Source organism: Grammomys surdaster, unplaced genomic scaffold, assembly GCF_004785775.1.
Source record: "Grammomys surdaster isolate TR1022 unplaced genomic scaffold, NIH_TR_1.0 347, whole genome shotgun sequence".
NCBI classification, from domain to species: domain Eukaryota; kingdom Metazoa; phylum Chordata; class Mammalia; order Rodentia; family Muridae; genus Grammomys; species Grammomys surdaster.
The window spans coordinates 2624831-2648540 of NW_021604766.1; positions in this window are offsets into that span (position 1 = coordinate 2624831).

A 23710-nucleotide genomic window follows, 5' to 3' on the forward strand; every position below is an offset into this window, starting at 1 on the left:
TGCCATTGACTGCATTAAAAGGTAAGGAAGATACTATGGATCTGTATATTTAAAGACAAATTCACAGTGACCTACTGTCTCCAAGGAGGCCTAAATTTTAAGGTTCCAAGAATCTCCAAAAATGGTGCCATAGGATGAGAATCAAAATTCAACATATGAGCCTGTTATGGAAATTTCAAATTCATACCATAATAGCATCTATTTCTTCCAATTATGTTAGAATTGGAAATAATATTTACTTCTTATATATTATACATGATATATAATAGCATGTTTTATTATTTATACACTAATGTATTCTATCTAGCACACTTAGTCAAGAAGCCATCACTAATCTTAGAACATAGAATAATGTTTCTGAGACACTGTCTATTCTATAGTATGTACTCTTTCCTTAAAATCTCAAAAAGGACATTATATTTAAGTATGATATTATTATGTGTACAGTATTATCATTTTTATTCATTAAGAAAATAGAATGGTTTACTAAAGCCAAGTTACATTGGTTCTTACTAAGAATTTCTGTAAATTGTTTTTTCCATTTTAGTAAGATGTGTACCAGGGGAGGCTAAATTTTACATCCATAGGAACAATAATTCTTGCAGGAAGGAAATAGTCTGTACCTGAATATGTTAACCATGTTTTTAAAAGAGACTATGATTAAAAGAAGAAGATCGGTGACTAGTAGCTACAATTGTTCACTATTATCTTGTGATTTACTTTCCTTGTCTAATTGGGAGTACAGGTTACAAGAATAAATAAATTTGAACAATCAAGTAATTTCTGTTTCACCTATTAGTCTCTTAGACGTTCAAGTATACCTGTTATTTTTTTGAATCATCAATACCTACATCGTTACAGGATTTAACTGCAGTAGTGCATGACTGGGTCTTTCTCCAAAGTACTAAATACTATATTTGTTTCCATTAATTAATGCAACTTATGAGTTATTGTTTCCTCCACACAGATCTCTGTGAAAAATAAGCAATATATGCTATTTCCACACATATGCAGTTCGAATCCTTTGCAGCTACTAGTGTTCTTTTCTTTTCTACTGACATAATGGATGTTTTATGCTTCCTAAGTAAGATAATTACATCAACAAATTCTAATGTATTATTTGTAAGCTGCATAATGTTCTACTCTAATAGTCAGGATCTTATAGGTACTATATATAGGTAACTCTATTTAAGACTTTTTAAAATTGCTTAAACACATTCATAATTCTTTGGAATATGCATTGCCATAGATAATGTAACAGTATTCCCTGAAAGCTTATGAGAAAGGTGACAAACCATTTAAAAATGCCAAATATTGATGAAGAATAGACAATAAAATAAACTCAAATAAATAAATGTATTTCCAGGAAGGGCTGTTACTGAAATACGTGGATTTTAAAGTCTATTTTTATGGAATATTCCTAAAGCCTCTAGTTGTTTTAGGGAATATTAAACTTGTTGTATGTTATTCTTTAATTAGGAATGCTAAAAACTTTGAAAAGATATGATAATATTTATTTATTGTTCCTGAATCTAAAGTAATAATATGCCAGTAATCTTAAAACAAAGATGAGAAGAAAGGTTTTCTTTTATCACTATATATTATAATCCTAAATTTTATCACTGATCACTGTTAATGAACCAATATACTTTTGAAAACAAAAATGAAAAAATGATTTCTTTATTTATTTATTCCCTGATCAAATTTTCCCTGAGGAGAGAGTTGTTGAGCTTCCAAAAGTATGTGTGCTTTCTATTGTTTTTGTGGATACTGAGACCAGCCTTGTTCTTTAGTGCTTTCATAATATGCATGGGATTATTAGAATCTTCTTGTATCTGTAAAGCCTTGTTTTATGTCCAATTATATGGTCAGTTTTGGAGACTGTTCCAGGAGTTGCTGAGAATGTGTATTCTGTTTTGGGGGGTGAAATTTTCAGTAGATCTATATTAAATCCATTTGGTTTATAACTTCTGTTAGTGTCACTGTGTCTCTGTTTAATTTCTATTTCAAACAGCTATCCATTGGTGAGAGTGGGATGTTGAAGTCTCCCACTATTACTGTGTAAGGTTGAATGTTGGTTTTGAGCTTTAGTAAGGTTTCTTTCAGGAATGTGGATACTCTTTCATTTGGGGTATAGATGTTCAGAATTGAGACTTCTTGGTAGATTTTTCCTTTGATGAATATAAAATGTCCTTTCCCCTTGTTTGGTAACTTTTGGTTGAAAGTCTATTATACTGGATATTAGAATGGCAACATGAGCTTATTTCTTGGAACAATTTGCTTGGAATTTTTTCCAGCTTTTTACTCTGTTTTTGTCACTGAGGTATGATTCTTGTATGTGGCAAGATTCTGGATCTTGCTATACATCCAGTCTGTTACTCTAGTTCTTTTTATTGGAGAATTGAGTTCATTGATGCTGTGAGATACTAATGAAAAATGACTGTTAGTTACTGGGTGTTTTTTTTTTCTGGAGGTGATATTATGTGTGTATGACTCTATTCTTTTGGGTTTGCTGTTGAATGTTTATTTTCTTGTGTTTTCTTGAGTGTAGTTATCCTACTTGTACTGTAGATTTCATTCCAGTGTCCTCTGTGAGGATAGATTAGTACAAATATATTATTTAAATTTGGTTTTGTCATAGAATATCTTGGTTTCTCCATCTACAGTGATTGAGAATTTTGCTGGGTATAGTATCCTGGGCTTGTATTTTTGTTCTCTTAGGGTCTGTATGACATCTTTTCAGGATCTTTTGGCTTTTAGAGTCTATGTTCAGAAGTCTGGTGTAATTCTGATAGGTCTTTCCTTTATGGGCTACTGAATTCTGATGGTGCCAACTGTTATTGGGTACTATCACTTATGATGTCTTGCTTGCCTTTGACTATCTGGTTTTCTCTGGTGTTAACTGGCCTGGGTGTCTCTGACTGGAGGTGGCCTCTTTGGAGGCAAGTAGAGTTGGTCTCCTCAGAATTCAGTTCTCTCACCACAGCAAGCACTGGATACCCTAACATGCATTAAAAGCAAGCTAATGATCGAAAATTTCATCTCATGCAGATGTTAGAGGCCTTTAGGGAGGAGGATTTAAAGAACTCCATTAATGAAATATAGGAAAATACAATAAACACTTGGAAGCCCTTAAAGAAGAAGCGGGATAATATCCACTTATCAATCAGTTCATACCATGTGTGTTCTTTTGTGATTGGGTTACCTCACTCAGGATGATATTTTGTAGTTCCATCCATTGTTTTTAATAGCTGAGTAATAGTCCATTGTGTGAATGTACCACATTTTATGTATCCATTCCTCTGTTGAAGGATATCTGGGTTCTTTCCAGCTTCTGGCTATTATAAATAAGGCTGCAATGAACATCACGGAGCATATGTTCTTGTTATGTGTTGGACCATCTTCTGGATATATGCCCAGGAGTGGTATAGCTGGGTTCTCAGGTAATGCTATGTCCAATTTTCTGAGGAACTGCCAGACTGATTTCTAAAGTGGTTGCACTATCTTTCAATTCCACCAACAATGGAGGAGTGTTCCTCTTTCTCCACATCTTCACTAGCATCTGCTATCACCTGACTTTTTAATCTTAGCCATTCTGACTGGTGTGAGGTAGAATCACAGGGTTGTTTTGATTTGCATTTCCCTGATGACTAGGGATGTTGAACATTTCTTTGGGTGCTTCTTGGTCATTCGAGTTCCCTCAGTTGAGAAATTTTTGGTTAGCTCTATGCCCCATTTTTAATAGGGTTATTTAGTTGTGTGGAGTCTAATTTCAGAAGTTCTTTGTATATATTAGATACTAGCCCTCTAACAGATGTAGGATCTGTTGATTGCTGTTTTTTTCTCTTGGCAGTGTCCTTTGCCTTACAGAAGCTTTGCAATTTTACGAGGTCCCATTTGTAAATTCTTGATATTAGAGCATAAGCATAAGCCATTGGTGTTCTGTTCAGGAACATTTCCCTTGTGCCCTAGTATTTGAGATTATTTCCCACCTTCTCTTCTATTAGTTTCAGTGTGTCGGGTTTTATGTGAAGTTTCTATATCCACTTGTACTTGAGCATTATACAAGTAGATAAGAATGGATCTGCAGGGCAGTTAGCTCGTGCATGGGCACAGGTGTGGGTCCTGTTGGGCGGAGTTGTGATTCCTGTGAGTCTGCTGCTCCAGGCCGCTGTGCAGCTCCATGGAGCGAAAGCATGGATGTTTGTCTGAGTTTCCTCCACGCACCACCACCAGGCAGATGCTGGGCTGAGTAGCCATTCAGGGCTCTGCTCGGGTGTGGAGTGGTCTCAGCCTGAAGTTCCTGAGGGGACAGATGCCACGGAGAGCCTTGGTAGAACTGAGATTCGACGAGAGGGAGAGAAGGAAAAGAGACTCTTTGTTATTGTACTCGCTTGGCTGGCTCAGCTAACTTACTTGAATCAGCAGTCCCTCAGGCTGGGATGTAGAGAGGTCCTCAGGTGAGAAATTATGCGGCAGAGGTGGCAGCTCAGCTGTATCTCCCCACTTGTCAGAGCAGGCTTTACTTAAATAGGGATTGAGGAGGGGCTGGTAGAGGTGCTGCCTACGTGACTGTAAGATGCTGATCAAATGGAGGTCTTTGGCCAGTGTAAGAAGCCTGGGGTCTGGGGGCATGGTCCAAAACCTACTGTCATCCCATTAGGGTCTGAGGTTCGAGCACTGTGCTTGAAGGGAACCAAGCTATCCTTTCATGGTCCCACAACTCCTCCTCTTTTCTTTTTTTTTTTTTAAAGGAGGGGCATCACTGGAATGACTGTGTCATTTGTAGTGAAAATTTTGGATGATGAAGTCAAAAGAAAAAAAAGCTATATAGGCTGTAGGGGGTAGCACAATTAAGTCACAGGATAAGGTGAGTAGAAGGTGGGGGTTGGGAAGGCAAGGTATCATTGAACCAATTAATTACAAGTTGTCTGAGGGTAATAATACCTGATTAATCTAGATAGACACTATATTTCCTTACTAACATGTAAGTTTTTATCTATTTGACTTTGGCAAGAGAGTTCATCTGTAGCTGGAAGGTCTAGGACTCAGACCATGTCTCTGGATCTCAGGGTATGTCTCCGAATCTCAGCATGTGTCTAGGGAGTTTTCAGTCAGATGAGGTGTCTGGAAGAAGGAGGCTTGGTGTCTCAGGCAGGTTCCAGTAGATGGCATTGTCTGAGCTAGATTTGTGGGAGCACCTGTAGGGTAATCACAACAGGGGAGCAGTACTCCAGCAAGGGGATGTCTGCAAAGGGTGGGTAGCAAGCATTAGGCTACTTGGGAGCAAGAATGGTCTGCCATTATGATCCTAGAAAGGTAAGGGTGTTTGTGGAAATTTAGTCTTGGAGGGCACCTTTGAATCTGTTTTGGATGGCTGCGGAAGAAGAATATCATGTTAATTATATATCTGGGGTCTGAATCAACAATTTGTAAAAGGAAACCAGTTGTTAATTAAGGGCTGAAAAATGGTGATCAGCATAGTTGATTTGGCCTGTGGAAGTAGGTTAGGTGACTTTTGAACCTTAAAGAAATCTCAAAAAGGTTAAAAAAAATTTGGACATATATCACGAATGTTAGGGAGAAAAGGAAACATTTAAATAAAAGCAAGAAAATTTTTGGTTGAAAAGCACAAACATTGATTCAGGTCTTCCTGTTAGGGAGAAAAAACATTAAAAACTTGGGTTAAAGGTCTCAGGTGTGCTTCTATGTTGTCTTTGGTGGGTTTAGAAGAGTAGGAGGAGGGGCCTGCTCTGCCATGTGGTGGTTGGGTGCTCTAGCAGAGAGGTTTCCGGTATTCCCTGTTTGTTTTTCTTAGAATTCCTAAATGTAGAGAAGGAGAAGAAAGGCTAATGTTGAAGAAAAGCTTAAAGGAAGAAACATAGAGGCTTGATAGGAGAATCAGAGCTAGAAGGAGTGAAAGGCTATGTAAAAGACAGAGCCATTGGGGGGAAGACACGTGGAAGCTGGGTTGGAACCAGGAGTTCCTCAGAGAAGTTAGCAGGCAGCATGTGGTTCTTCCAGGCCCAGCCTGAAGTTCTCAGCTGAGAGAAAGAAACTGAAAAGGAAAATTTTCACCCAAGGGGAGAAGTTCTAGAATGAGGGTCTAAGCAACACAGGACAACAGTAGTCTTTTGAACAGGCCGGGTGTTACTCATTGTCCTTGAGTTCCATGGAGAGGTTCTTCGCAGGCAACAATGGTGGGGGTGAGGGGTGGGGAGTATGTGAGGGGCGGGGGGGGGTACTTGGCTACTCTTGGAGCTGGCTCTGTCCACTTACTCCACCACCTGTGGGACAAGGGCGTGGGTCCTGTTGGGTAAAGTTGTTGTTCCTGTGTCTGTCCCCCCAGACTGCATCAGGGGAGCAGAAGCGAGATTATTTGACTGAGTTCCCTCCACGCAGTACCAGGTAGATGCTGGACTGAGAGAAGCCTTTAAGGCTCTGCCCAGGTATGGAGCAATTTCAGCCTGAAGTTCCCATGGGGACATGGCCCCTGGTCTCTGTCCTGGGGCTCCCAGACACTGGACAGGACAGAGACGTGACAAGAGGGAGAGAAGGCCCCTACAGCCCCATGCAGGAAGGTTACTTTGTTACTTGCACTTCCTTGGCTGGCTCCGCTAACTTGCTTGAGTTGGAAGTCCCCTTGGCCTGGAACTTAGAGAGGTCCTCAGGCTGTAGGTTAGGCGGTAGCTGCAGCTTGGCTCATTAGTTAGAGGCCTTCTCCACAGTTCCCCACAGTGGGGACTCAAAGAAACAAGGAAGTCCATATTTTTAAACAGTTTATTGTCGTGGTGAAAAGGTAGATGACTCTGGCTGTACCCCCACTGTTTGTCAGGGCAGGCATGACTTAAATAGAGAGAGAGAAGGGTCTGGGAAAAAAATTCTTAATTGGCAATGCCCTCTGGCCTTTAGGTATCTCATTAATGTGGAAATATCTTGAGGCTGAGGCCTGTAGTCATGCCCTCTACCTGTGGAAGTGCTGGTAGAGGTGTTACCCTACATGACAGAAAGGCAGTGATCAATTGGAGGTCTTTGGCCACATGTCAGGAGCCTGGGGTCTGGGGGCATGGCCAAACACCTACCATTGTCCCATTAGGGTCTAGGGTTCGAGGCCTGTGTAAGACTAGGAACCAAGCTATCCTTTCCTGGTCCCACATGGATCTATTTGCATTCTTCTATATGCTTACCTCCATTTGAACCAGAACATTTGTTGATAATGCTGTCCTTTTTCCACTGAATGGTTTTAGCAGCTTTGTCAAAGATCAAGTGACCATAAGTGTGTAGGTTCATTTCTGAGTCTTCAGTTCTATTCCATTGATCTTCCTGCCTGTCTCTGTACCAATACCATGCACTTTTTATCACTATTGCTCTGTTGAGCTTGAGTTCTGTACAGCTTGAGTTCAGGGATGGCCATTCCACCAGAAGTTCTTTTATGGTTGAGAATAGTTCTTGCCATATTGGAGTATTTGTTATTCCAAATGAATTTGAGAATTGCTCTCTTTCTCTATGAAGGATTGAGTTGGAATTTTGATGGAGATTACATTGAATCTGTATATTGCTCTAGGAAAGATGGCTATATTTACTATATTAATACTGCCAATCCATGAGCATGGGAGACTTTTCCATCTTCTGAAATCTTCTTCAATTTCCTTCTCCAGAGACTTGAAGTTCTTGTCATACAGATCTTTCACTTGCTTGCTTGCTGAGATTCACAACGAGGTATTTTATATTATTTGTGACTACTTCTCTAATTTTTTTCTCAGCCTGTTTATCCCTTTAGTGGAGGAAGGTTACTGATTTGTTTGAGTAAATTTTATATCCAGCCACTTTGCTGAAGTTGTTTATCAGGTTTAGGAGTTCTCTGGTGGAAGCTTTGGAATCACTCAAGTATACGATCCTATCATCTGCAAATAGTGAGATTTTGACTTCTTCCTTTCCAATTTGTATCCCTTTGACCTCCTTGTGTTGCCTAATTTCTCTGGCTAGGACTTCCAGTACTATATTGAATAGGTAGGGAAAGAGTGGGCACCCTTGTCTAGTCCCTGATCTTAGTGGGATTGCTTTCTCAAGTTTCTCTCCATTTAGTTTGATGTTGGCTACGGGCTTCCTGTATATTGTTTTTATTATGTTTAGGTATGGGCCTTGGATTCCTAATCTTTCCAAGACTTTTACCATGAAGGAGTGTTGAATTTTTTCAAATGCTTTCTCAGCATCTAGTGAGATGAATATGTAGTTTTTTCTTTTAGTTTGTCTATATAATGGGTAACATTGATGTATTTTCATATATTGAACCATTTCTGCATTCCTGGGATAAAGCCTACTTGGTCATGTTGGATGATTGTTTGGATGTGTTCTTGGATTCAGTTTCCTAGAATTTTTTGAGTATTTTTGCATCAATACTCATGAGAGATTGGTCTTATGTTCTCTTTCATTGTTGGGTTTTTGTGTGCTTTATGTATTAGCATAATTGTGGCTTCATAGAACAAATTGGGTAGTGTTCCTTCTTCTATTTTGTTGAATATTTTGAAGAGAATTGGTATTAGGTTTCCTTGAAGGTCTGATAGAATTCTACAATAAAACCAGCTGGTCGTGGGATTTTTTTTGGTGTGTGGGGGGGAGACTTTTAATGACTGCTGCTATTTCTTTATGTTTTACGGGACTGTTTAGATTGTTTATCTGCTCCTAATTTAACTTTGGTACCTGGTATTTGTTTGGAAAATTGTCCATTTCATACAGATTTTCCACTTTTATTGAGTATAGGCTTTTGTAGCAGGATCTAATGATTTTTTAAAAACTTCCTTAGTTTCTGTTGTTATGTGTTCCTTTTCAGTTCTGTTTTTATTTATCTGGATACTGTCTCTGTGCCTTCTGGTTAGTCTGAGTAAGGTTTTATCTATCTTGTTGATTTTCACAAAGAATCAGCTCCTGGTTTTGTTGATATTTTGTATAGTTCTTTTTGTTTCTACTTGGTTGATTTTAGCTCTGCATTTGATTATTTTCTGCAGTCTACTCCTCTTGAGTGTATTTGCTTCTTTTTGTTCTACAGCTTTCAAGTGTGCTGTCAAGTTGCAAGCGTATGCTCTCTCCAGTTTCTTTTTGTAGGCACTTAGAGCTATGTGTTTTCCTCTTAGCACTGCTTTCATTGTGTCTCATAAGTTTTGATAAGGAATCTTCATTTTCAATGAATTCTAAAAAGTCTTTAATTTCTTTATTTGTTTTTTGACCAAGTCATTATTGAGTAGAGTGTTGTTCAGTTTCAACCTGTATGTGGGATTTCCTTTGTTTCTGTTATTATTAAGGATCATCCTTATTCTGTAGGGATGTGATAGGATGCAAGGGATAATTTAATCCTTTTGTATCTGATGAGGCCTGTTTTGTGACCAAATATATGATCAATTTTGGAGAAGGTAATGTGAGGTTCTAAGAAAAAGTTATATCCTTTTGTTTTAGGATGAAATGCTCTATAATTATCTGTTAAATTCATTTGGTTCATTTAATTTTACTGTATCTCTGTTTAGTTTCTGTTTCCATAATCTGTCCATTGCTGAGAGTGACATGTTGAAATCCCCACTATTATAGTGTGAGGTGCAATGTGTTCTTTGAGCTTTAATAAAGTTTCTTTTATGAATGTGGATGTCCTTGCATTTGGAGCATAGATGTTCAGAATTGACAGTTCATCTTGGAGGATTTTTCCTTTGATGAATATGAAGTTTCCTTCCTTACCTTTTTTGATAACTTTTGGTTGAAAGTCAATTTTATTTGCTAGTAGAATGCCTACTCCAGTTTGTTTCTTGAGACCATTTGCTTTTTGATATTAAGAGATATTAAGAAAAAAATGATTGTTGCTTCCTGTTATTTTTTGTTATTAGAGGTGGAATTATGTTTGTATAGCTATCTTCTTTTAGGTTTGTTGGAAGATTACTTTCTTGCTTTTTCTAGGTTGTAGTTTCCCTCCTTGTGTTGGAGTTTTCCATCTACTATCTTTTGTAGTGCTGGATTTTGTGGAAAGATATTGTGTAAATTTGTTTTTGTCATGGAATATCTTGGTTTCTTCATCTATAGTGATTGAGAGTTTTGCTGGGTATAGTAGTCTAGGCTGGCATTTGTCTTCTCTTAGGTTCTGTATGATATCAGTCCAGGATGCCTTCCAAATTCTTAATGCTATAGGAAGACAGATTTACATAACATAAACTATGCATTTCAATGGGTAAGCTCCAGATTCAGTGAGAGACTGTGTCTTGAAAGTTAAGGTGGACAAAGATAGCTTATACCATGTTAGTCAATGAACACAATGTTTACACACCAAAATGCACTAATGTGTATGCACACGTGCATGTACAATATACATACACACAAACACACACATAACACACACACACACACACACACACACAAAACACATAAAAAGATTTTTATACTAAGACAGAAATAAGCATAAGTAATTGGCCCTCATGAATAGCTATCTGTGTTCCTATTTCCTACCCAAGAGTGGAACATATAGTATGGTATTAAAGACCTGAAGACTAACTTGGATTTTCTATAATTCTGTAAGTATAATCTCAAATTTATCATTTTATTTTATATTTTTATACACAGAAAACAAAGGCACAAATACATTGCTAGACTCATGTGAGCAGATATAGAGTGAACATTGATGTATCCTATTATTATCTGGTCCTAAGGAGAAAAAAACAGAATGTCCTATAAAAAAGTCTTTGGAAATTTGGTTCTATAGTATTAACCAGGCTGGTATTACATTTTCTAGGTAATTCTTGGGGCCATAAGAATAAGCTTTTGAAATCTTTTGAAATAATAAATCAGTATCTTCTTACATATTTTCTAAAACAACTTGCTTCATACCTTTGTATCACTTGAACACCTAAAGAACATAGAGCCACATGCACACATCTGCTTTATAAAACATTATTATTATTATTATTATTATTATTATTATTATTATTGTTATTTTGAAAATCATCATTTTAAAGCACTATTTTTACAAAATCAGTTACCAAATGCCTGGACTTCATACCTGTAGTTTGCCTTCCAGTTAGCCTGGATTTCTCTCAGATAAATCTCATTTCCCTCATGAAACCAAACAATGAAGAGTAGTTAGAGCATGGCAACAAATAAAGATAATGTAGATAGGTGTCTTTAGTTGAAATCAAATATTCAAAATAGAGTTGAAAAATGCATTGTCATTTTCTGTGGATGACTGATGGGGAACATACGAGAATTTTTTTTTTATAAATTCAGTTCGGTCTTTATTTTTATTTTATTTAATTTTTAATATATTAATATGATTATAGTATATTATCTTCACTTTGTCCCTCCAAACACTATTGTGTACTAAAATGCAGCAATACACAATATTGTTTTTTTATGTTATAAAATATCCTTTAATTTCTCCCTCTTACAACATATTACTGATTAAAATGGAGCTGGCAATCAGCTCCCTATGACTGGTTTTTGTGAGGAAGGTAGCAGAACCCTGGCTTCTGTGCAGCTGGAGCAGTACCAGGCGCCAAGCTTAGTACAAACTCAAGAGTTCAAATACCCATGTTGTGCCGTGGTTCAGTGGCTTTAGAGTTCTAGGGCAGGCAGTGTAGCCTCTGTACAGGCTGAGTGCACATTTTAATACACAATTATTGACGGTTAATACACAATAGTTGTGTATTTTAATACACAATAGTTGACATCCCAATGCTGTGAGTATGCTAAGTGAATCAACCTTGTACATCTCTTTTATTGATTTATGTAAATATCTCCATCCCCATGGTGAAACCAAAAAAGAAAAAAAATAGTTTTTTTTTAAAGGTTGAAAACCATGAATACCATCAGCTATTATTTAGATAAATACATTTGTTTTGATATACATTGAACCCATAACCAATAAAAAAACACATGACTGTTTATTCTTTCTATATTTATTCAATATATTTGATATTCTAGCTAAAACTATAAGAGAATCAAATGGCATCTACAGCTGCTTGTATTCTCATGCTAATAATGTTCACCACAGACTTGTTTGCATTGTTCTGAATGTAAGACTGAGGGACCTTGCCCCAGTTGGTTTTGACTGATAAATAAAACTGCAGTTGGCCCATGGCTGGGCAGGAAGACAGAATAGGGACTTTTTAGATTCACAGGAAAAAGACTGAGGAGGAGGAAGGAGATTTCTCTCATTCATGGAAAAGGAGTCATCACACATGAGAGATACAGGCAGAAAACATATCTGCCACATAGGAGTCAGGGGATCATAGCCCAAGAGGGCTGCATGTATGGTTCTAGAGCAGCAAAGATGGAATACAGATTTTAGTAAATAAAAGCTTGGGAAGATCAGAGGGTTGTTTAGCCATGTACAGGATAGGAAGTGGTTAAGCCATTAAGCCTGCTAAGGCATATAGAAATATAAAGGCTGTGTGTATGTGTCATTCATTTGGGAACCCAGAGCATTGGGTGGATAGTAAGGCTGCCACTGCTGGGATCAATTGAGTAGGATTAACTGGGTACATCTACAGAGATCAAAGCAAACAAATTAGAAATGAATAAAGTTCAAAGTATTGCAATTTTCAAATAATATGATAATATACATAAGAAACCCCACAAATTCTAGCAGAGTATTTAGACAACTGATAAACACTTTTAGAGAAGTGGAAGGAATAAAAAAAATGATCAGTAGCCTTCATATATATATATATAAATGATAAAGAGCCTGATAACAAATCAGGAAACAACACTCTTCACCATAGCCACACATATTATAAACTATCATTGGTTATCACTAACTTAGCAAGTGAAAGACTTGTATGATATGATATTCTAGTATAAAGATGTGGCAGAATTTTGTGAGTAGGCAATTAATGGTCTAACTTGAGATGGATGCTGAAATGGAGCCCACCTCTGACACTTCCTTGAAAACCAGTATTTAGAAGATGTATAGCCTAAAGACCTAAAATAGAACCAAGCAAATCTGGCAAAACAAATAAATAATGTCTATGTAATTATTCCTAATGATATTCTTCTACACTCAGTGTCTAGCTCAAATGTTATCAAGAGACTTCATGCAACAACTGAGAAAAACATATGCAGAAACTTACAGCCAAACAGTACACAGAGCTAAAGCATTCCTGAAGAGGAAATTGTAGAAAACAGAGGGATTAAGGACACCTCAAGAAAAGCCACAGAATCAACTAACCTGGGCTGAGAGGGGCTCAGAGACTGAATAGCAAAACAGGGAGCCTATATGGGACTGACATGGGCCCTCTGCATATATGTTACAGTTGTGAAGCTTGGTTTCCTTGTAGGATATCTAACAGAGGGCACAGGGTCTTTATTTGACTCTTGTCTGATTTTGTGGCCCTTTTCTTCTCATACTGGATTACTTAATACAGCCTTAATACAAGTGGAGATACCTAGTGTTACTGCAACTTGATATGCCATGTTTAATTTATGTTCATGGAAACCAACAATTTTCTGAAGAGAAAGGGGAATGAGGATTGGATGGGGTGGAGGGCAAAGGGAAGGTGTGGAGGAGGGACTGGGAGAAGAAAAATTAGGAGAAACTGTGGTAAGGAGGTAAACATAATAATAAATTAAAGAAATCTGTAATCAAAAATATGTCTTAGTTACAGTTTTACTGCTGTGAACAGACACTATGACCAAGGCAACTCTTATAAGGATAACATTTAATTGGGTCTGGCTTACAGGTTCAGAGGTTCAGTCCCTTATAATAAAGGCAGAAACATGGCAGTATCCAGGCAGGCATGGTACGGGAGGAGCTGAGAGATCTACATGTTTATCTGAAGAGTGTTAGCAGAATACTGGCTTCCAGGCAGCTAGGATGAGAGTCTTAAAGCCCATGCCTGCAGTGACACATTAACTTCAACAAAGCCACACCTTCTAATAGTGTCACTCCCTGGGTCAAGCACATACAAAGCATTGTAATGTGTCTTAAAACTTAAATGAAAGAAAACTTACAAAAGAACACAAAATAGAAATCACAATACATAAATAAAGAAAAGACCTATAGGAAAAAAGAAATGTCCACATGAAGCATTATAAATCAACAAAAACAAAATAAAGCAAAACAAAACAAAAATATTAAGAAATACCAGTGAGGTGATTTTCTGTTGGCCATCTACTGTTTGCTTGTGATCTGCTCTTACATGTGATTGGTGTACACAGTGAGATCCAGCTATCAGCTGGAAATAGCTTCTGATTAGAGACTGGGTCTAGTATTCTCTTGTTTTCTCAATGCTGGACATCTGTCTTTAGGCCCATATTCATGCTGTCTCAGAATCTGTGAACATATATATGTTCCAGCCCTATTGCGTCTGAAGCTATTCAGTATTATTACCAGCAACATTCGAACAAGATGCTGTCTTTATTCCAGTGTATGTTTCCTTCATATATCTCCCAAACCAGGCATCCTTAGCTTTGTGGACTTATGACTTGTTTGCTAATTCTATTCCCCTGATCAAAATATCCTCTTTTATGCCAGTACTGTATTGCTTTTAGTTTTATTCCTATAGCTCCTTGGAATAATTAAAGATTGGAAATGGCAATAACTCCAACAGTTCTGTTATTATTCAGCCTTTATGTTTAGCTATCCTGATTTTGTGTGTGTGTGTGTGTGTGTGTGTGTGTGTGTGTGTGTGTGTTCCATATGAAGCTAAAAATGTTCTTTAAAGTTCTGAGAAGAATTGTGTTGGTATTTCTTTACTTTTTTCTTATTATTAATAGATTCACAGTGTCTCAGTTATCTGTAATGGTGTGTGTGTGATCATCTTCATCCTTTTCTTCTTCTTCTTCTTCTTCTTCTTCTTCTTCTTCTTCTTCTTCTCCTCCTCCTCCTCCTCCTCCTCCTCCTCCTCCTCCTCCTCCTCCTCCTCCTCCTCCTTCTCCTTCTTCTCTTTTAGATTTAGCATTGTTCTTGTCTGAGGTCTTTATTTCTTCTATCTTTTATTCATTGTCTGATAGTCTCTTCTATTTCCTGTACTCTTGCTGAGGCTTAGCTCTAAAGTTTTTATCTGACTTCCTAAGACTCACATTTACAAAGTTCCCTCAATTTTGGTTTTCTTAACTCATTCTATTATTTACTTAGTTAGTTAGTTAGTTAGTTAGTTAGTTAGTTAGTTATTTTACTTTATTATTTATACAGTCCAGTCATTGCCCCCCTCCTTGTGCACACTCCCACAGTTCCTCATCCCATTCTTTCTCCGCCTTCCCTCCCCCATCTCCAAAAGGATGTCTGCCCTCCCCCCCTCGGCCAGGTCTCCCCACTCCCTGGGACCTCAAGTCTCTCAAAGGCTAGGCATGTCTCTTGCTGAGGGCCAACCAGGCAGTCCTCTGCTGCATATGTGTCGGGGGCCTCAAGTCAGTTGATGTATGCTGCCTGGTTGGTGATTCAGTGTCTGAGATATCTCAGGGGTCCAGGTTAGTTGAGGATGCTGGTCTTCCTATTAGATCTCCTTTCCTCCCAGTTTCTTTCACTCTTTTTCACTAATTCAACCACAGGGTCCCCGACTTCAGCCCAATGGTTGTGTCAAAGTACCTATGTCTGTCTCAGTTAGCTGCTTGTTGGGCTACTCAGAGGACAGCCATGCTAGGCTCCTGTCTCTAGGCACACTATAGCATCAGTAATAGTGTCAGGCTTTGGAGCTTTTCCTTGAAATGGATTCCCAAGTTAGGCTGCTCACTGAACTGTCTTTACTTTGGTTTCTTCTTCATTTTTGTCCCTGCAGTACTTTTAGACAGGAACAATTTTGGGTCAAAATTTTTGACTGTTTACTTTCATGTCTCAAACTCCTTTCAGCATTCCCTTCTACTTTTTCTTTGTGTTTTCACAAACTTCTTTAATAAGTTTATTCATAATCACATTGAGATCCTTGAGGATACCTATACCAGCTAGTTTGAACTCCTTGTCATATGCTTCAATTGTTATTCATTTCCCAGTGCCTCCTATACTAGAGTTCCTGGGTTCTGGTGGAGGGATATTGTCTTGTGTGTTGTTGTGTGTTGGTGGAGGGATGTTGTCTTGTGTCATTGGTTATTCATTCTGTTTTCCCTACTGGCATCTAAGCATCTGGTTTTGAAATGATTGTGGTTGTTGTATGAGTTGATATCTGGTCTTGTTTTTGTTGGGTGGGTTTCTAATCTTTGGTTTATATAGTTCTCTGTTGATCTTGGGGATGCCTTGTGGCTGTGGGTTAAATAGTAGAGACTCTGTCTAAGTACCTGCCAGGTGTGGCTACTAGAAGTTCCAGATGTGTCTTTATGTATTGAAGACTAGCTTAAAAGTTTGGGTTAGGAGAGATGGGCTAAATGAGAAATGGTGCCCTGCTGGAAAGTTTGCTGGTTTTACTAGGTAGTGGAATCAGAAAGAAAGGACAAGTTCCTGCCGTCTGGCATGAGGCTGGAAATGAGATTGGGGAACTGGAAATGGAAGGCAAAAAGGAGATTGAACTTTCACTGCCCTGATACCAAACTGGGATAATCAGTAGGCTGCTTGGTAGAGAGTGCCTCAAGATATTAGTAGCTGATACAAACAGACAGGTTAAGGAAGGAGGGATAAATTTACCTGGAAGATTTGTGGAGTCTCAGAGAATGGAAGCAGAGATGAAGGAAATAGTGTGGTTTGTGTTGCAGTTTGTTTTAAATCTCACTAACTTTACTGTAAAAAACAAACAAAAAAACTCAAAAAAGAAAAGAAAAGAAAAAATCCTTCACTTCTATTAAAACTAAGCAATTAAAATTTGGAATGGAACCAGGAGTTTCCTATTTAATTTTTCTGAGTATATGAATTTATTAGAGCATAAGTAATGTGGCTCCTTAAGGAACAATGTACCTAGGTATTATTTCTTATCAACAACGTTCAGTGTGATTTAATCATAAGAAGCATGGCAGGTGTTTCTTATTTTACAAAGTCAGAAGTTAAAATGCTTTATTTGCATATGAGGGATACACATAAAATATGTACAAAATGCTTTGTACTATCTCTCACACGATGGAGGTTAGCTACATTTTTTTCTTGTGTGTGATCTTATTAAGGGAAGTGTTGTATTCAAAGTTCAAAGACAAACAACAAACTTGAATTTACATGTTTGAAATTTTAAGACTCTAGCTAGTGTAGGTCTCAGTTTGAACTTAAATTTGAAAGAACCCTCTGTCCCAGGACATATTCTGGGAGGGGCACATTCCATAGTCAGAGAACACTTGCTAGATTAATATTCAGAGGAAGAAGGGAGAGGCTGATTAACATTCTTCAGCACACAGGGAAGGGAACCCACCTGTGGGTGAGGAAGGCCCAGAGCACACAGACACATTCCAGGACACACCTTGTCATAATCTGAGTTATCTAGAGACTGGACCTGAAAAAGTCAGACTTTGTGGTTTGGTTTCCATCATGAACTCTGTATAAGAACTGCTCCCAGCTTTTGTTCAGGGCTCTCATGCCTGCATGTGAGAGAGTCCTAGTGCACTAGTATTATTAAACCTCATGTTATTGCAGCAAGTCCCTACCTTGTGTGTTTCTGTGAGAGCGCGTCCCCTGGTTTTGGATCTTAGAGTTCAACACTAGCAGAGCCTTAGCTTACCAGAGACCCACTGAGTGAACCACTTGAAGATGAGAGATTGCTGCAAAATGCAAGAGGAATTTTTTAATGTTCCAGCATGCTTGGGACATCCTGCATCCCAACAGGAAATCCCAAACAGCCCATTTTGTCAGGTTTTATACAGTTTAAAGGGTAGACTAGTGAAACAGTGACTAGGAACAATGTGACTGGCAGAACAGTGTGACTTTTAAACTGATTGGTCTTTGAGGAATGAAGTGGCAACGACTTCCCTTGTCGGGAGGTGAAAAGAGTTGATCCTTCCTGAGGAATATGTGCTATTGGCTTTCCCCACCCTCAGGTGGATTCCCTCCCCTGTGTCCAGAGGAATGTTTGTCAGCCTCTCCCTTCCTCTTCTGACTGAAGAATGTTAATCCAGAAAGTGTCCTCTGACTGAGGAATGCTAATTAGCCTCCCCCATCCAACAAGTGTCCCATGACCTTTCTAAAGTTCCTCTTCAAAATACTAGAATTTAAATTCATTTGTAATATACCTAGTATTTCCACCAACACATTGTTAAATTCACTAATAGCATGTTCTAGCATGCTGGGGCCATCCTGCATCCCCAAAGGAGACCCCATGTTTTGAAACATTACCATACAATAGAATAAGTAGGCAAGATACATTGGCATGCCACAACACTTGCCACCAAAACTAGGAACCTGAGTTCAATCTCCAGAATATACCTGATCAACATGGAAAAACAACTAGTGCAAGTTGTCTCCTGACACTTTATAAACACTATCATATAAAAGGAAATAAGAAAATAGAAAATAAAGTAAAATCATAACTATGTTTATAAAGCAATGAATTTTTAATTTAATATGACTAAAAAATATTAGAAACATAGAAAAGTAGATTATTATTTTTGACCTTGTCTTGTATAGCACAGGATAATTTTAAACTCAGCATATTGGGGAATATGTTTGGGAGATATGAAAACAAATGACTGGAAGTCAAATTTTTGTTTCAACATGGTTTCAATGTGTGCTGCTCTAGATGGCTCCCTAGACAGTTCTTGGCTCGGTAGTCTGTTCTAGACAGCTTTTCAGACAGCTCTTTGTGTTCTGCTCTGCTTTAGACATCATTTTGTTGCTATTTTAAAACTCTCTGGTTAAGACAGCTATCTTTCTGCTTGAGACAGCTCCTCGCCTAGTAAATATTCTAAAAGCTCTCTGGATAGCTCATGATTTTTTTCTGACCAAAATCAGAAAAGCTAACATAAAAATTTCTTGGATCTTCTGACCAAGTCAGAAAAACTGTTAGAAAAATTCTAAAACTAATTCTTGGGTTTTCCAAGTGTGTCAGCTCTCTTCATATTCTTTTTTTTATTGGATATTTTATTTATTTAAAATACAGATATCATCCCCTTTCTCCATTTCCCCTCCCTAGAACCCCCTATACTATACCCCCTCTTTTTTTATGCTTTTATACCATTTTGATTACATGCATGTATTAAGGTCAGTTCTAGGTTGAGGGTCTAGCAATACAATAGATGCAAATAGTCGAGTAACAAGCAATATGGTAAACACAAATAGTCAAAGAAAAAGCAAGGCATTAAACCCAATAATGTGAACACCCCAGTGATCACTGTTTCTAAAGGTTTATCAGTATGACCAAAGTTTCTGAGCCTGCTTCCTTATCCTAGTCCAAGGTCATTTTCTTATTTGAAGCCTACTTCCTTGTTCTAGCCTAAGATTTAGATTCCTGCCTGAGATTACTTCTTTGCTGTAGCCTACAATTTAGATTCCTACCTGAAATTACTTCTTTGTTCCAGTCTAATGTCAGGTTCCTGCTTGAAGCCTACTTCCTTGTCCTTGGCCAATGTCACATTCCTGCCAAGCAGCCGATTTCCTTGTCCTTGACTCATGTCAGCTTCTTGCAATGTAGCCCCAAAGGCTCTACACCTCTCCCCCTTTTTTATTTCCTTAACAAGACTGAGCCTGTCTCAAGTCTTTCTGACAAGAATGTCTTCCTTACCTGTCATGGAATATGCATCATCAAAGGCAATACACTTCTGTCTTAGGTTGGTAAGGCTCTATGCAGAATCTTATCCATCCAAGGCATGTCAGCCTGTTAATAACTCTGTCTTGGGGTCTATTTTCAGGTTTAAGCCATGTACTTTGGCTGCCAACATGTTGATGTTATTAAAGATAAGCTTTAACATGCTGGGCAGGAATAAAAGTATTCCCAGGACAAGAAGGGTTAGCCTGATCAAACTATATATGCCATTCCTGAGGTTTGACCAAAATGGAAATACAGACCTCAGGCCATGGATAATTTTATCAGCATTATCTGCAGCATCAATGGTAGACAAAGCAGCATTCTTTAAATTCATAATCTCACTATGCAAAGTTAACACACCCAGACAAGTATTAGTATTATGCCAAATATCCTACAGGTGTCTTTAAACTTTTTTCTGATTATAATGACAATCATTATGAATTTCAAAAGTAACACTCCTCCAATGATATTTGTCATGACACTTGGGATGGCTCCTAACTTTTGAACCCTGAACCTCCTTCAGATAGTTTGAATGGGTTATAGAGCATCATTCACTTTTTCCAGATACCTATTTAAATCCTTTTTTTATACTCAATACATTAGTAACTTATTTTTTTTTTTTTTTGCTAGATGGTTAACAAAAATAGCTGTCTGAACTCCTTGTGTCAATGCTGTTGCAGAAGCAGTGGTGCTAGCAATTAATGAAATTAAAGCTGTTATACCAGCAACAATCAAGCCTGCTACCCTCTTCCATCTGCTTAAAGCCTAACTCACTTCTTCCAGCACTTTCAAGCTTTTATTCAGAGAATCAAGGTTTTCTAATACTCAGGGCAGTAAGATGAAAGCTGGTTGATAGACCCCCATAACAGACATGCCAGGTTTTCAACACACTAACATAATTGGAAATTATGTAGTCAATGCAACTTACAATAAATACTGTAGAAGAGACAAAACCAATTACAGATTGAAAATTTTAAAAAGCCTTAAAACATGCACTAACCCTTGTTTGAAATCCAGATCCTGTTCCAACTTTGTCTCTTGCTATCATAACATCATAATGAGCTATAGCTAGCTTCCAAATATGTCTCTGACAAAGTCCAGATCCAGTCTTCCAAAAGTAGACTGCTATTTCCCATATTGGATTGATTTCTAGACCAGTACATTATTGAGTCCTAATAGCTAGTCACCTTTAGAAAGAATACAAGAGACATAATTTCTATTTTGGATTCTCTATCCCACAAGATCTAAAAACTTGAGGCAAGGCAGCTTATCCCATCTGGAATATAGTCAAGCAAAGGTGGGTCAGGAACATATGTCCAATACAGCTCCCCAGTCACCCTTGTCAGGGCACTCAGCATCATTCTTTGTCTCAGCAACAGTATATCTCACCAATCTTTTGAAACTTCCATGGGTCTCTTCCACAATACCTTGTCCTTGAAGATTATACAAAAATCCCTGTAAAAAAAATTGTTGACAAAAAGTCTTGACTGCTCAACTACAACTGCCAGACCCATGATTTGTTTTTTTTTTTCTTTATTGGTTATTTTATTTATTTACCTTTCAATGTTATCTCCTCTCCCATTCCCCTCCCTAAAATTCCTCATCCCAGCCCCATCCTCATATTTCTATGAGGGTATGTTCCCACCATCCTCCCATTCCCACCTACCTGCTCTTGAATTCCCCAACACTAAGGAATTCAAACATTCAGGGACCAAGGACCTCCACTTCCACTGATGTCTAACAAGGCTACCCTTAACTGTCTATACAGGTAGAGACATGAGTCCCTCTCTTTGTGTTCTCAGGCTGGAGGTTTAGACCCCAGGAGCTCTGATTGAGTACTTTGATACTCATTGTAAGAAGGACCAAACACTCACACATTGGTCTTCCTTCATCTTCTTGAGTTTCATGTGGTCTATATGTTGCATCTTAGGTATTGTGAGGTTTTGAGCTAATATCCACTTATCAGTGACTGCATACCATATGTGTTCTTTGGTGATTGGGTTACCTCACTCAGGATGATATTTTCCAGTTCCATCCATTTGCCTAAGAATTTCATGAACTCATTGTTTCTAATAGCTGAGTAATACTCCATTGTGTAAATGTACCACACTTTCTGTATCCATTCCTCTGTTGAAAGACATCTGGGTTCTTTCCAGTTTCTGGCTATTATGAAGAAGGCTGCTATGAACATAGTAGAGCATGTGTCCCTGTTGAAACATCTTTTGGGTATATGCCCAGTAGTGGTATAGCTGGGTCCTCAGGTAGCACTATGTTCAATTTTCTGAGGTACCACCAGACTGCTTTCCATAGTGGTTGTACCAGCTTACAATCCCACAAACAATGGAGAAGTGTTGCTCTTTCTCCACAACCTTGCTAACAACTGCTGTCACCTGTGTTTTTGATCTTAGCCTTTCTGACTGGTGTGAGGTAGAATCTCAAGGTTGTTTTGATTTGCATTTCCCTGATGACTAAGGATGCTGAACATTTCTTTAGGTGCTTATCAAACATTCGATTTCCTCAGTTGAGAATTCTTTGTTTAGCTCTGTACCCAATTTTTAATGGGGTTATTTGATTGTCTAGAGTTTAATTTCTTCAGTTCTTTGTATACCTTGGATATTAGCCCTCTATCAGATGTAGGATTGGTAAAGATCTTTTCTCAATGTGTTGTTTGCCACTTTGTCCTATAGACAGTGCCCTTTGCCTTACAGAAGCTTTGCAGTTTTATGAGGTCCCATTTGTCAATTCTTGATCTTAGAGCATAAGCCATTGGTGTTCTGTTCAGGAACTTTCTCCCTGTGCCCATGTGTTCCAGACTTTTCCCCATTTTCTCTTCTATTAGTCTCAGTGTAGCTGGTTTTATGTGGAGGTCCTTGAGCCACTTGGACTTGAGCTTTGTACAGGGAGATAAGTATGAATCAATTTATATTCTTCTACATGCTGACCTCCAGTTGAATCAGCACCATTTGATGAAAATGCTGTCTTTCTTCCCACTGGATGGTTTTAGCTTCTTTTCCAAAGATCAAGTGACCATAGGTATGGGGGTTCATTTCTGGGTCTTCTATTCTATTCCTTTGATCTTCCTGCCTGTCTCTGTTCCAATACCATGCAGTTTTTATACTATTGCTTTCTAGTACTGCTTGAAATCAGGGATAGTAATTCCCCTAGATGTTTTTTTATTGTTGAGAGTAATTTTTGCTATCCTTGGCTTTTTGTTTTTCCAAATGAATTTGATGATTACTCTTTCTATCTCTGAAGAATTCAGTGGGAATTTTGATGGGGATTGATTAAATCTATAGATTCCCCTCAGCAAGATAGCTATTTTTACTATATAATTCCTTCCAATTCATGAGCATGGGAGATCTTTCCATCTTCTGAGATGTGCTTTGATTTCTTTCTTCAGGGACTTGAAGTTCTGGAATTTGTGTGTGTGTGTGTGTGTGTTTGTGTGTGTGTGTGTGTGTGTGTGTGTGTGAAGACTTTTAATGACTGCTGCTATTTCTGTAGGTGTTTGGGCCTGTTTAGATGGTTTATCTGCTCCTGATTTAACTTTGGTACTTGGTATTTGTCTAGAAAATTGTCCATTTCATACAGATTTTCCAGTTTTGCTGAGTATAGGGTTTTGTAATAGGATCTAATGATTTTTTAAAATTTCCTTAATTTCTGTTGTTATTTTTTCCTTTTCAGTTCTGAATATATTTATCTGTATACAGACTCTGTGGCCTCTGGTTAGTCTGACTAAAGGCTTATCTATCTTGTTGATTTTCTTAAAGAAGCAGCTCCTGGTTTTATTGATTCTTTGTATAGTTCTTTTTGTTTCTACTTGGCTGATTTCAGCCCTGAGTTTGATTATTTTCTTCAGTCTACTCCTCTTGGGTGTATTTGCCTTTTTTGTTGTTGTTGTTCTTGAGCTTTCAGGTGTGTTGTCAAGTTGCTAGTGTATGCTCTCTCCAGTTTCTTTTTGTAAGTACTTAGAGCTATGAGTTTTTCTCTTAACACTGCTTTCATTGTGTCCTATAAGTTTTGGTATGATATGTCTTCATTTTCAATTAGTTCTAAAAAGTCTTTAATTTCTTTATTTCTTGCCTGACCACATT